Source organism: Camellia sinensis, chromosome 11, assembly GCF_055761805.1.
Source record: "Camellia sinensis isolate YWXY chromosome 11, ASM5576180v1, whole genome shotgun sequence".
NCBI classification, from domain to species: Eukaryota; Viridiplantae; Streptophyta; class Magnoliopsida; order Ericales; family Theaceae; genus Camellia; species Camellia sinensis.
In genome coordinates, this window is record NC_138971.1 from 9,990,387 (window position 1) to 10,003,324 (window position 12,938).

At 35.8% G+C, this 12,938-nt stretch overlaps 1 long non-coding RNA gene across 1 annotated transcript; it reads left to right on the plus strand.

Annotated features, from left to right (window-relative positions):
* On the plus strand, positions 1-11,536 carry LOC114296102 (uncharacterized). The gene is made up of 3 exons (XR_003641097.2): positions 1-693; positions 895-970; positions 11,345-11,536. It is a non-coding gene; the product is annotated as an uncharacterized LOC114296102 (long non-coding RNA).
* The last annotated feature ends 1,402 nt before the right edge of the window (positions 11,537-12,938 follow it).

Sequence of the window (12,938 nt, forward strand, 5' to 3'; positions counted from 1 at the left end):
TATATATATATATATACTAACCCTATATCCACCGAATTTGTGAGAGAGAAAAAGAGCGAGAGAGAGAGAGCAAAGGGAGGCAGCGACGTCGCCTTCTCCTCAGCGACCGTCGCCTCCGCAGCGACCATTACCTTCTCGTCGGTGCCACCGCAGCGACCATCTCCGTCGCCTCCTCCTCCTCTCTTCTCTCCACCACGGCAGATCTCTCTCTCTCTGTGCTCAGATCTCTCTACTCAGATTGTGTGTGTGTGTGTGATATTGATGATGTTGTTGATGTTGTTTGATGATAATGTTGTTGCTGTTGCTCAGATCTCTTTCTCAGATCTCTCTTTCTACTTAGATCTCTCTGTGTGTCATGTTTGTTGATGATGATGTAGCTGAGATTTTTTTTTTTTGTCCGGGGAATTTTCGGGGTCGGGGAAACCCGATCCCCGTTAGGGGGCGGGGATGGGGACGGTGATAGGTTCCCCGTCGGGGATCGGGTCGAGGATCAGGTACGGGCCGGGGAAGTTTTCATCATGGGGACAAGGAGTGTGTTCTCCGGCCCCGCCCCGGCCCGTTGCCATCCCTCTCTCTCTTCCCACAGGTTCAGCTCCTCCACTTCCTCTCCAAGAAGCCCAAGCTTCGCAAGTTGTAGAATCTACCAGTGAAGAAGAAGAACCCAAACGCGAGGAGGTCTTCGCAGTTGTTATGGTGAGTGCTCTGTCGTATCTCTCTTAATTTGGCGACACTTTATGCAAATTTTTAATTGTTTTGTGCATACCCAAGTGCTAATTTTGATTGTTAAACCATTTTCCCATAGTATAATGTTTTTTTATAATGTTTTCCAACTATTTTTTGATTTGTTTATTGGGTTCTTCTGTTTTGATTTGTTATGCAAAAATTGGGTTGCAGAGATACAGGGCAATCAAAGACTGCATTTATTACATTCAAAGATCCAAAAGCCCTTGAAATTGCGTTGTTGTTATCGGTACCTACTCAATTTGTTTCTCTTTCTTGTTTTCCCACTTTATAGTTTGTCAAAAGGGTTTATTTTAGTTTATTTTAGTTAATACATTGCAATGTGGTCAGTGTTAAAGAGCTTGATTCATTCAACAACAATCAATATGAGGTTTTCTTTGATAATTGTAGATGCTTTGAATCCATGGTAGAGCTTGTTGAATTGGTTCTCTAGTCTATGGATGGGTTTATTGTTTCTAAATTTCCACTGATCTTTGAATTCTATAAGATTAATAAGTCTCATTCTCACATGGTTGCACACACGTGGCACAAGCATTCACGCTATCCATGTATTTTTATTGAAGGAAAAGGGTTCTTGGTTAATTATCTTGATTTATTCATGTACATCTGTTATTGTAGGCTTTCCACCCAGATATTGATCCATGTCTGTCTGGTTTGAATTTTCTCTAAGGTTTGGGTGTGAGTAGACGGGTGTTGGAAACTAAAAATATCAAGTTCCTGCACTAGCTAGTGTTGAAATTTAGTACATCTTTAACTTTGAATGTGGTTTTGCATATTAAACAAGTTATGGTTTTTGAAGGCAATAGCTGTTGGCAAGACATTTTAGCTGTGGTATAAGTTTCTTATCTTTTCAAAATTCCCACATTTTTTTCCTTCTCTAATTAAGTTTTTGTCTTAGAGACGAGAGTTTTTTTTTTTTTTTTGGATGAGATTTAAGAGCGTTTACTGTCTCATTCACACTAATTTCTTTGTTATTAGGAATTTTCCTGATTTTTTCTTGGAATAATTTTTTGTAATCAAATTTAATGTTTGATGGAATTTTTGTTCTTCTCTCTCTTTCTCTCTCTGGTTTTTTGGATGGGTATTTGGGAAAGGCTGTGACTTTGATACTTTCAATTTCATTACTAAACCAGGTAAAAGGTCACTATAACTAAATATCTCAATCAACGAACTAGGTTAAAAACTAGTAATTTCAAATTTGCATATCTAGATAGCAATAAATTATTGGTAATCAATCACCACTGAAATTTCAGCCAATAATAATTTTTTATTTTTGGGTAGGAGCCAAATATTTCAGCTGATATTTGTCTTAAATTTCTTGATTCTGACGGTGGATGTGGTGAATTTGAATTTATTGCTTAGCAAGGGCCTTTAAAACCAATTTATATTTGCAGTATTTTGTAGGATATGAGTCTTGCATTTGACACACTTCAAACTGAGTATAAAGAATTGGTATGTTAGCTGGGTGAAGATATTTTCCATTTTAGGATATGAGTTTTGTTTCATTAAACTGTTTGACTAAATGCCTAAATGGGGATTCTAGGTTATTTATTCATTAATGTTCTCTAGGATTTTAGGCATTGATAATGTCTTAAGTTGGAGCAAACTCTCAAGCAAATTCCCAACTATGTGTTGATGGTTTACAACCATCAATATCGATTGAGAATTACGCAGATAGATACTTTGACATACATGTGTATTTAGAGTGTAATTATCCATATGTGGGTTTTGGTGAGAGTTTTTTGACATTATTTTGTTGGTTCTGTCATTAGGATCTTTGCTATGCATTTTGATTTGTTACAATTTTTTTATTTTTGTTTGCGCTATTGCTGGGATGAACATGGGTAGCTTTGTATTAGTGTTGGTTGGTAGAGATCAGCAAACAATTCCTTATTTATGTCCTGATGCAATTTAATCTGGGTCTTATAACACTTTCTTCAAACAGGTTCTTCCACTTTTTTTTTAATTACTAAAAACTTATTTGAATGTCTCAAAATTGTGTATTTGATTATTTTAAGACAAACTTTTTAATTAATTAATGTGTATTTAATTTTGTTGTTGAGCCAAATAAAATAAAATTGAATATATATTTAGTTTTGGTTGTGAAGCTTAAAAAATTGGTTGTGAACCTTAAAAATAAAAAAATAAAAAAAATGTCAAGTTGGGTTAGGAAAAATCCAAACCCATTAGGAGATGGGGAGGGTAGTACCCACGAGGAATAGGGATGAGAAATTAATATCCACCCCATTAACCCCCCACTGCCATCCCTACTCCCATTTGGTCCTAATATAATGATATTAGTTCTTTGGATTGTAATGTAATCTCAATCCAATCTTCAGCTTGATTATAGGAGAAATGTTGTTAGAGTAACAGAGGCAAACAGACTCAAGCTTTAGCCCCAAAATCTCCATTGACGATTGAAAGGAAAAAATAGAAGAACGGAGTGACAGCGACACCGTCTGAGATTAACAAACGACGGCGTCCCACAATCACATCTTACTTCTCTTCCCTAAATGGCTCTCTTCACTTCCCTATATGGCTGTCTTCACTTCCGTATTCCCTACATCCCATCAACGTCAATTTTCCTGCTGGAGGAGTATATCTAGCAACAACGGTAGCCGTTGACTCGAAGCCCCACCATCCTGCAATATACACACTCTCCACAGTCATCTTCTTAGTTTGCCTTTAATACACTTCTTTATTATCAAAGATTTGTTCGTAAAAGTGAAAATCTTGGTTTACTCAATACACTCCATTTAATTTTTTTGATTTTCTTTTCTTTTCTTTTTGGCAATTTTTCTAGTTTTCCTCAATTTTCTATTTTAGAAAGTTTTTTTTTTTTTTTTTTTTTTTGAAAAAAAATGTGAATGAAGTTTGTATGAATGTGAGGAAAATAGAAGGAAGGCAATGTGAACTAAGTTAGATTTCCTTTTATAATCGAAGGCAATGTCACACGGGAGCTACTAGGAGAGAATCATCGTCTTTGTAGGGTATCGGTCGATCACCGTCAATGGAGAAGCCTCTAGGGAAAATCCGATCGGGTTGGTATTCTGAGTGAGGAGAGGAGTGAGAACGAAATAAGGAGAAAAGAAAACATGGCTGCTGTTAGTTCCATTTAATTTCCTTCCTTGTCTGTGACGTGGATGTGTTTTTGTGAATGTCTTGTTCATGGTGGGTGGTGGGAATGTGGAAGAGGGGGTGAGTTGGGTGTGGGGTTTGAGTAGAGAGGAGAGAGAGAGAAGAAGACCAAAGAGAGAAGAAGGTCCCGCGAATAGTGGAAATGTTCCCAACCCAACACGTGTCAAACCTAAGAGACAGGGCTCCGAAATAGTATTGAAGTGATGTGTTGCAGAGAAGCAACAAGGGAGTAGGGGAGACGAGTGTTTGCAACTAAACATTTATAAACATCCACTCCAAGATCACAAAGGATTTTGGAGGATCTGAACACGAATAGGTCTCTCGCCCTAGAGCAAGGAAGTGAAGAGGAGGGGCGATCAGGCACAACCCTACTGCACACCGACCACCACCGTCGTAGGTACTCTCTCTTACCCCCTTCCGCTCACCAGTGACCACTGACTCTCCCTTCTCTTTCCCTGCTATCCCTCACTGCCCATGCCCCTCCAACTTCTATCTCTTCCCTACACCCTCACTGTTCATGTTCTCTTCCTCCACCCCTTGCTTTTTTTTTTTTTTTTTTTTTTGAAATTTGTTTAATTTTCATCTGTTTTTTTTGTTGTAGGATGAATTTTTCTGCGATTGCCATGGATGATTTAAAAAAGTACCACTTGCAAGAAAGCGTACTTAACATAGTCATGGAACTTAAACGTGATGCTATAAACCAACAGCATATGGTAATAGGTGGGCATGTCATGAAAGTCTGTTTCAAACTAGGTGATGAAGCTGATGAATATAGCAATGGAAACATTGATTTGCTTACCCAAAAGAGCCATGAATATAAATTTCTCAAAAAACCTTTCACAAGAGTCTCTGAAAGAGTTTGTGGACATGGTTGAACGTTGTTCAAACTTGAACACACCATTTCTTCTCCCATCGAGATTGACTGCAATTCCATCCTGACCTTGCCCAGGAAAAACAGTCAATACCAACCTCCGAAATTATTATGGTCTACCATGGTTTTAAGGATTTTTATGAAATTTGGTTTTAGAAAAATCCCCAACCTTGAGCCTATTTTGGCCTAGGCAAATCAAGAATTTGTTGTGCACAATTGAATATCTTCACAGCAAGAAGGTGTTTCATGGAAGGTTAAATTGTGTTTCTGCGAGATTGTGACCTAAACAACTTAACCTGTACAAATATCTTGGCATTTAGGGATTTTTTGGTTAACCACATGGCGTCAAATTACCCTGCCAATGACTTGAGTGGCTTCATTGATTGGCCTTACTTCCGGGACCTATTTGATTTTGAAGGGTGAGTACCTCAAATTGGTTATAATTACATTATGTTTTTACTTTGTAAAATGGTTATTTTAAACTTGCTATCTCGAATTGTTAGATTTATCTCGAATTGTAAGCAGGATAGAATTTGCAAATGTTACAGTATGTTTTCAAAATTTAATCTGGACTCTAAATCAACATGTGAATATTAACTAGATTCTATCTTGGCAAGAGGATTCAATTGCTTAAGCAAGATTTTCCGAATTTTGTAAATTTATTGTTGTGAATTTCAATTTGCAATTCTAATTGTACTTATGTTGTTGAATTAGATGGTGGATTGGCTAAGATGATTTTAGTTATTTGGCTATTAGGACTAGGTTCAATTGTCATGTTGTATTTGTCATATCTCTATGGATAAACTTCAATATCTTTTCAAGTTAAGTTATTATTGTTGATTGCTTTATTGTTACCTTATTTTATGAATTTGCTTATGTGAGATTCTTGGAAATTGAACTATTATATGGGTGATTTATTTGTTAAAATTTGTGAGATATGAGCTAGTTGACGATATTAAAATTTAATGTTCCCTATTAAATTTTCCAAAATGCTCCCTTGTGATATTCACTTGCTCTCAACCTCAACAAACTCTTCTCTACTTGGCATACACCATAAGTTTCTATTATTTTCTAATTGATCACTTGCATTTTCTTAAAGTTCTTAATTAGATTATTGGAGAAGTGATCATATACCTGTTTAGAAGTGATCATATACTCGTTTAAGGGCCGGCAATTGTGAATGTTATTTAGTATTCCACAAAGGGAATAGCATTTCATAGGGTTTCTTATGATTTTATAATTCTATTACTTTCTATCACTCTTGTAGGATTGGGCAGCTTAAAAAACATCCCGTCCTTATGGATAGGGGTGAGAGATTTCAGTACTATCAAGATTGGTTTGATTATTTCAAATGTTCAACCACAACAGATGAATGTTTGGGACGAAATGGATAAACATATACCAATTCTTTTGAAACATTGGGATGCTTTAATTGAAAAAGATTCAATTTTATATGAGGTTTATACTTCCAACCAAGCAAAACCCTATGAGACCACGTCCAGTGAGCATCTTCAACAGTTCATACGAAATGTAATTAAACATTTTAAGGAACATGAATAAAAAAGGGTTTAATTACATTTTAAGGCACATTTTAAAGACCACGTTTGATTCATGTTCCTTAAAATGTTTAATTACATTTCGTATGAACCGTTGAAGGTACTCAATGGATGGGATTTCATAGGGTTTTGTTTGGTTGGAAGTATAAACCTCATATAAAATTGAATCTTCCTCAATTAAAGCATCCGAATGTTTCAAAAGAATTGGCATATGTTTATCCGTTTCGTCCCAAACATTCATTCGATCATGTGCTGTTGCAGTTGAACATTTGAAATAATCAGACCAATCTTGATAGTACTGAAATCTCTCACACCTATCCATAAGGACAGGCTGTTTTTTAAGCTGCCTAATCCTACAAGAGTGATAGAAAGTAATAGAATTAAAAAAAAATAAGAAACCCTATGAAATGCTATAACCCCTTTGTGGAATTCTAAATAACATTCACAATTGCCGGCCCTTAAACGAGTATATGATCCCTTCTAAACAGGTATATGATCACTACTCAAATAAGCTAATCAAGAACTTCAAGAAAATGCAAGTGATCAATTAGAAAATAATAGAAACTTATGGTGTATGCCAAGTAGAGAAGAGTTTGTTGAAGTTGAGAGCAAGTGAACATCACAGGAGAGCATTTTGGCAAATTTAACAGGGAAGATCAAATTTTAATATCGTCAACTAGCTCGTATCTCACAAATTTTAACGAATAAATCACCCATATAATAGTTCAATTTCCAAGAATCCCACATAAGCAAATAGCAAATTCATATAATAAGGTAACGATAAAGCAATCAACAATAATAGCAAATTAACTTGAAAAGATATTGTAAGTTTATGCATAGATGTATGGCAAATACAATAACATGGCAATTGAACCCAGTCCTAATAGCCAAATAACTAAAATCATCCTAGCCAATCCACCATCTAATTTTCAACCATGTAAGTACAATTAGAATTGCAAATTGAAATTTACGACAATAAATTTACAGAATTTAGAAAATCTTGCTTAAGCAATTGAATCCTCTTTTGCCAAGATAGAATCTGGTTAATATTCCCATGTTGATCTAGAGTCCAGATTAAATTTCGAAGACATACTTACCATTTGCAAATTCTATCCTGCTTACAATTCGAGATAACAAGTTTAAAATAACCATATTGCAAAGCAAAAACATAATGTAATTATAACCAATTTGAGGAACTCACCTTCCAAAATCAAATAGGCCCAGGAAGTAAGGCCAATCAGTGACGCCATTCAAGTCATTGGCAGGGTAATTTGAAGCCATGTGGTTGACCAAAAAATCCTTAAATGCCAAGATATCTGTACGGGTTAAGTTGTCTAGGTCACGATCTGGCACTTTTGATGCATCTATTCTAGGATTGATGAGATGAATTTCATCCCCAACCATAACATAGTTGGACACACAGTTTAACCTTCCATGAAACACCTTCTTGTTGTGAAGATATTCAATTGTGCACAATAAATTCTTGATTTGCCTAGGCCAAAATAGGCTTAGAACTCCCTCTTCTTTAGTATCAAACTAAGGTTGGGGATTTTTTTGAAACCAAATTTCATAGAAACCCTTAAAACCATGGTAGGCCATAATAATTTCGGAGGTTGGTATTGACTGTTTTTCCTGAGCAGGGTCAGGATGGAATTGCAGTCAATCTAGATGGGAGAAGAAATGGTGTGTTCAAGTTTGAACAACGTTCAACCATGTCCACAAACTCTTTCAGAGACTCTTGTGAAAGGTTTTTTGAGAAATTTATATTCATGGCTCTTTTGGATAAGCAAATTAATGTTTCCATTGCTATATTCATCAGCTTCATCACCTAATTTGAAACAGACTTTCATGACATGCCCACCTATTACCATATGCTTTTGGTTTATAGCATCACGTTTAAGTTCCATGACTATGTTAAGCACGCTTTCTTGCAAGTGGTACTTTTTTAAATCTTCCATGGCAATCACAAAAAAATTCATCCTAACTTCAACCTCTATAAAGACTAGGTATGAGTTGTATGACTTGTCAAGAGTAATTGTGGAATTTCATATATTTATTTATTTGTTGAAAGTAGCTGATAGATATTGGTAGGTGTCGTTATTTTATTTTTTCTGCATAAATTTCAATCAAAGCTCTTAGCAATATTTCTAGAGTCGCCACTAAAGTTGAGCAATATGCCCACTCTTGGCACAAACAATTTATGAAGGGTGACCTTGGTTCTTCTTCTTTTAAATTGGGTTTTCCCTATTGTGACAAATATTTCATTTTTTATGTCTTCAATAGAACAAATATTGAAAGATAATCATGGGTAAATGAGATTAGCAGTAAATTAATAGTTTTAACTCAATGATGGATTCATACCTCTTTATAGCAAGGATATAAATTGGCCTTAAAGGTTCCTCCTCTACACAGAAGGATGTGATCAAGGTCTTTTCTCTTGTTGTACCAAAAGGACTAGTTTGAGATCTACATATTTCTATTGAGCTTCTTGAGTGTTGGCTTCAACCTTTGAATCTTTTGATTATGATTTCCAAATGTATAAATAAAGAGCCAAACATCAACCACAAAAAGATACCAAATTTTTAGGTGATTTGGCTAACTCAGCTTACGTCTGAACCTCCTTATAGAGGTTCACCTATGACGGGGTTGATAAGATCAGCCAGCTAAACCATATATCCGAATGGTTCCCATTGAGCCATTTTCTTTGTCGCTCGGCTTTGTTAGACAAGGCTCGTTTCATACTTGCCTTACGAGCTCATGCAGTACTTGCCGCTCTCTCTAAGGGGGCTTGGCTTATGCACTCCACACTTCTTTTATGCAAATCCACTATTAAATAATAGTGGATAATGGACTATGGCGTGATAATCTCAGTTAAGGAGATTCAAGTCGGCCTCTGTGATTGGCAAAGCCTTCTGACTGGTGCATTAGATCATTCCATTTTGGTTCATGTCTCCTAGGATACAACAGTCCGACCATTCGTCATATGATTCAAACTAACCATGCACAAGTGGGTAGTCCAAATCTCCACCATATTAATGCCTTCCTTAGGCTTGAAAACTCTCAAGAGTTGAATTCAAGTTTGGTTTTCTTATTAAAAATAAAAAAAATAAAAAATGGGTAGGTAAGCGGTTTAGATATACCAAAAAAATAAAATGTTATAGTGAGGCTTGATACACTCCCAAAAGGGACAAGATGGTCGAGCAAGGCATCAAAGTAGAGCATACAAAGCAAAGGCCTACCACTACAAAAACAAAAGTAAAAATAAAAAACTCACAGCGCAAGAGCTAGGCCAAGGCAACAAACAACATGCGAAGCTAGAGGACAATGCCTACTATCTTATATAAGTGTTATAACTAGATTTCTTAGACTTGATAGAGAGGTTAGCATTCTCTTTATCAAGCTTAATATTTGCAATTCTCTCGAGGAGCTTCTTCTTGTTCTCACTTCTTGAAGATAGGTTTGTCCGTGGAACAACAAATTTTCCATCTGAGAGGGTCTATGAAGCCCCTTTGGGATGTGAAGATTGTCGAAGAGCTATAGCCCATTTAGATTACTCACATCTCCTTCAATTTCTTTATCTTCCTTTGAAACTTCATCATTTGGATTACCCCCCATTTCACTCTCTTTGAGGGGATAATCACTTCCAAAGGAGAGCATTAGACGGACTCTTAGGATCTGCACAAAAAGACACCTTATTATCTACACAAAAGCTAAGAACATCAACACATTTGATGGAGGAGGATGGATAGAAATAAGATCACCCTCGGAGCATAAACACTTCCTTACCTTTTTTCTTTTTCACTTCTTCCCTTTCACTTGGCTCAACTCCAATTGTCTTGGCCCCTTCTTGAACCTTGACCTTCCACTCTTAATCATATTGTTGATAAATGCTTACAATACTATATACGATATACATTAGGGGTTGATGTAGGTAGAGGGGTCTTTATAGACCTCAGCACCCATTAATGACCCAATTAAGAATCAATACATGAGTTATATGTATTAATGCATCAAATTCACTGATTCTTCTGGTAAATGAAGAGTTACTTGCATTAATAGGTTAAATTCAATGCCTAGAAAATGAATAGATGGATAGCTTATCCACACATAGAAATATAACCATAGGCCACGTTTGTTTGCCGCATTAGGTTGGATGGAATTATTGGTATGGTGGGATTGAGTGAGTGGAATACAGTGTGGTGGTATTAGGTTGGAAGATAAATTGTGCTTGTTTGTGCACTTGTGTGGAAGTATTAATTAGTTGGGATTAAATCTATGAAATTATGTAAAAACACTCTTATATAATAATGTTAACTTTATATTTTTATTAAGTAGGGGCAATAAAATCTTTTTACATCTAATCCCATGGGATTAGATTCCCAAACTCAAGTCCTCCAAGGGATTGCTAATCCCTCATTGGTGGGGCTTCAGAGTCCTATGGACACTTTTCCAAAACATACATGATATTTGTAAGCTCCACAGATTAAAATTTTTGATCCCCTCCCCTCAAATCCCAAAACAAACATGTTGATAAAGATAATGTGTTGTTGAAATTGACTCATGTATGGTGAAACACACATCTTAAAAGAATCTGGACCATACATTGAATATTCTAGGCATTTTCTGTGCACAGAGGATTGCTCTATCTTCAATGTTGGAATATGTAGGTGATCAATGCATCTCATGAATGACTATGTACATACATTTAAATATTAAAATGCACCAGCAAATAATTTTAATGCTCAAAATGTACATTTAGTCATAGAATAAAGATTGGGACCCCTTTTCCCCCACTCCCTTTTGGCCCCCTTTCTTTTTTAATTGGTCACTTTTTCTTTTTCTTTTTCTTTTGTCTCCTCCTCCAATCACCACCCGTCACGTGTGTGTGGGGGGGGTTGAAGTTTGAGGGGGTCTAAATCACTGTTGATTTTGGTTGCTGATTGCTAGCTGCTTGTTTGTTTTGTGATTAACTCGTTTCAGAAGTTCCTTTCTCATCTTATTTTTTTTTAATTTTTTTTTTTTCTGTATTGCATTGCAGCTGAGAACTTCTTGTGATGACTAAAGCTTTTGTTTTTTCATGTGGAATACTTCCATTTTGGAAGGTCAAGGATTTTGCAGTGGTAACAGTTGATTTATGAAGAGTGACTTGTATGTTAAATATCAACACCTACAATTATGTGAGTTTTTGTTCTTTTGACATATTGATAATGCTTATTATGGTTTGATGGTCTTCCGTATGTTTTTGTAGATAACTTCTAAAATTTGTGAACTTAGGTTGTTTGAAATCCCGTTATGACCAGTTGACAAAGATTTTTTTGGCCAAAAATAACACGCTATACTAGCTAGCAGGGTTTGTTGGAAATGGTTAATTTTTCCTCAAGTTTGGTCTATTTTTTAGGTGGGCCCCGAGTGTCGATTTACTCGGGTCAAAGTGGTAACGCGTTCTATGCCGCGTTGTGATTCACGTGGTATATTTGGTTGCTCAAAACCATTACCGAGTGAATGGGAAATTGAAGCCGCGCCGCCGCCGCCGCCGTCCGTCCGGTCGGTCGGGCGGGCTGGGCTGGGCCTGGGCTTGGGCGCGGGTGCGTGGTGTGTGGTTGGGTTGGGCTTCTAATCTTTTTGGGCCAAAAACATTTGAATTAAATTAGTTTGGATTTTTTGTTCATCCAAACAGGGCCCTTCCCGGTTTCAAACAGAAATAAACTGTTTTGGAATTAATGCACACCCAAACAGGGCCCTTCCCGTTTTACTATCTGTTTGAATTGATTCAAATCTGTTTGAATTCAAAACCCAACAGGTATGATACCTGTTCAATTCAAAACTAAGAGCCACCTTCACATCTATAAATAGGACCACCCTCATTTGGATTTTGTAACTCTAATTTTCGTTCTTCATAATTCTGCAAACTTCCTCTTCATTTTGCTGCATTATTTTCTTCTCAGAGAGAGTATAAACACTTAGTGTGTTCGTAAGACAAACAATTTGTAGTGCTGCTATTGTTTGTAGTAGATCATTTTATCCTGGGAGATAGACGTCCAAATTCTGAAAGCACCGTGGAGAGGACGAATCTGTCTTAAGGACACAGTGTCAAACATTGGACTTGATCAGATTATAATTCGAAGAAATTAAATCAAGTAAGTTATTTAATTAATTTTTGTGTTACTGTTATTTATTTAAATCAGATTTTAATTTTGTTTTGTAACAAAATAAAATCTGTTTTTATTTATTTATTTATTATTTCGAGTTTGATTTTTGTAATCAAACCATTTCTCTCCTTTTCTTTATTTCTTTAAATTCTAGTTGTTGTTTTGTACACAATAGAATTAAATATTTTAAATACAGTGAAGATTGCCCAACAATCTTAAGACAGAACATTTTTGGGTATCTTTATTGTATTTAATTTTCTGTGTTTTCAAATTAATATTCTGGTTGGAAAAACAAATAGTGATTTATGCTATTTGACAGATAGTAGTAATATACTGTCTCTTTTCTTTGACAACTACTAGTAGTACGATACTGGTGTCATTAACAATTCAGAATATTATTTGGTATTACAGAAAATTCTTGTGATATTTTATTTTTCTAGTTTTAGTAACAAGGAAAATAAAATTATTTTGTTGTTATAATTA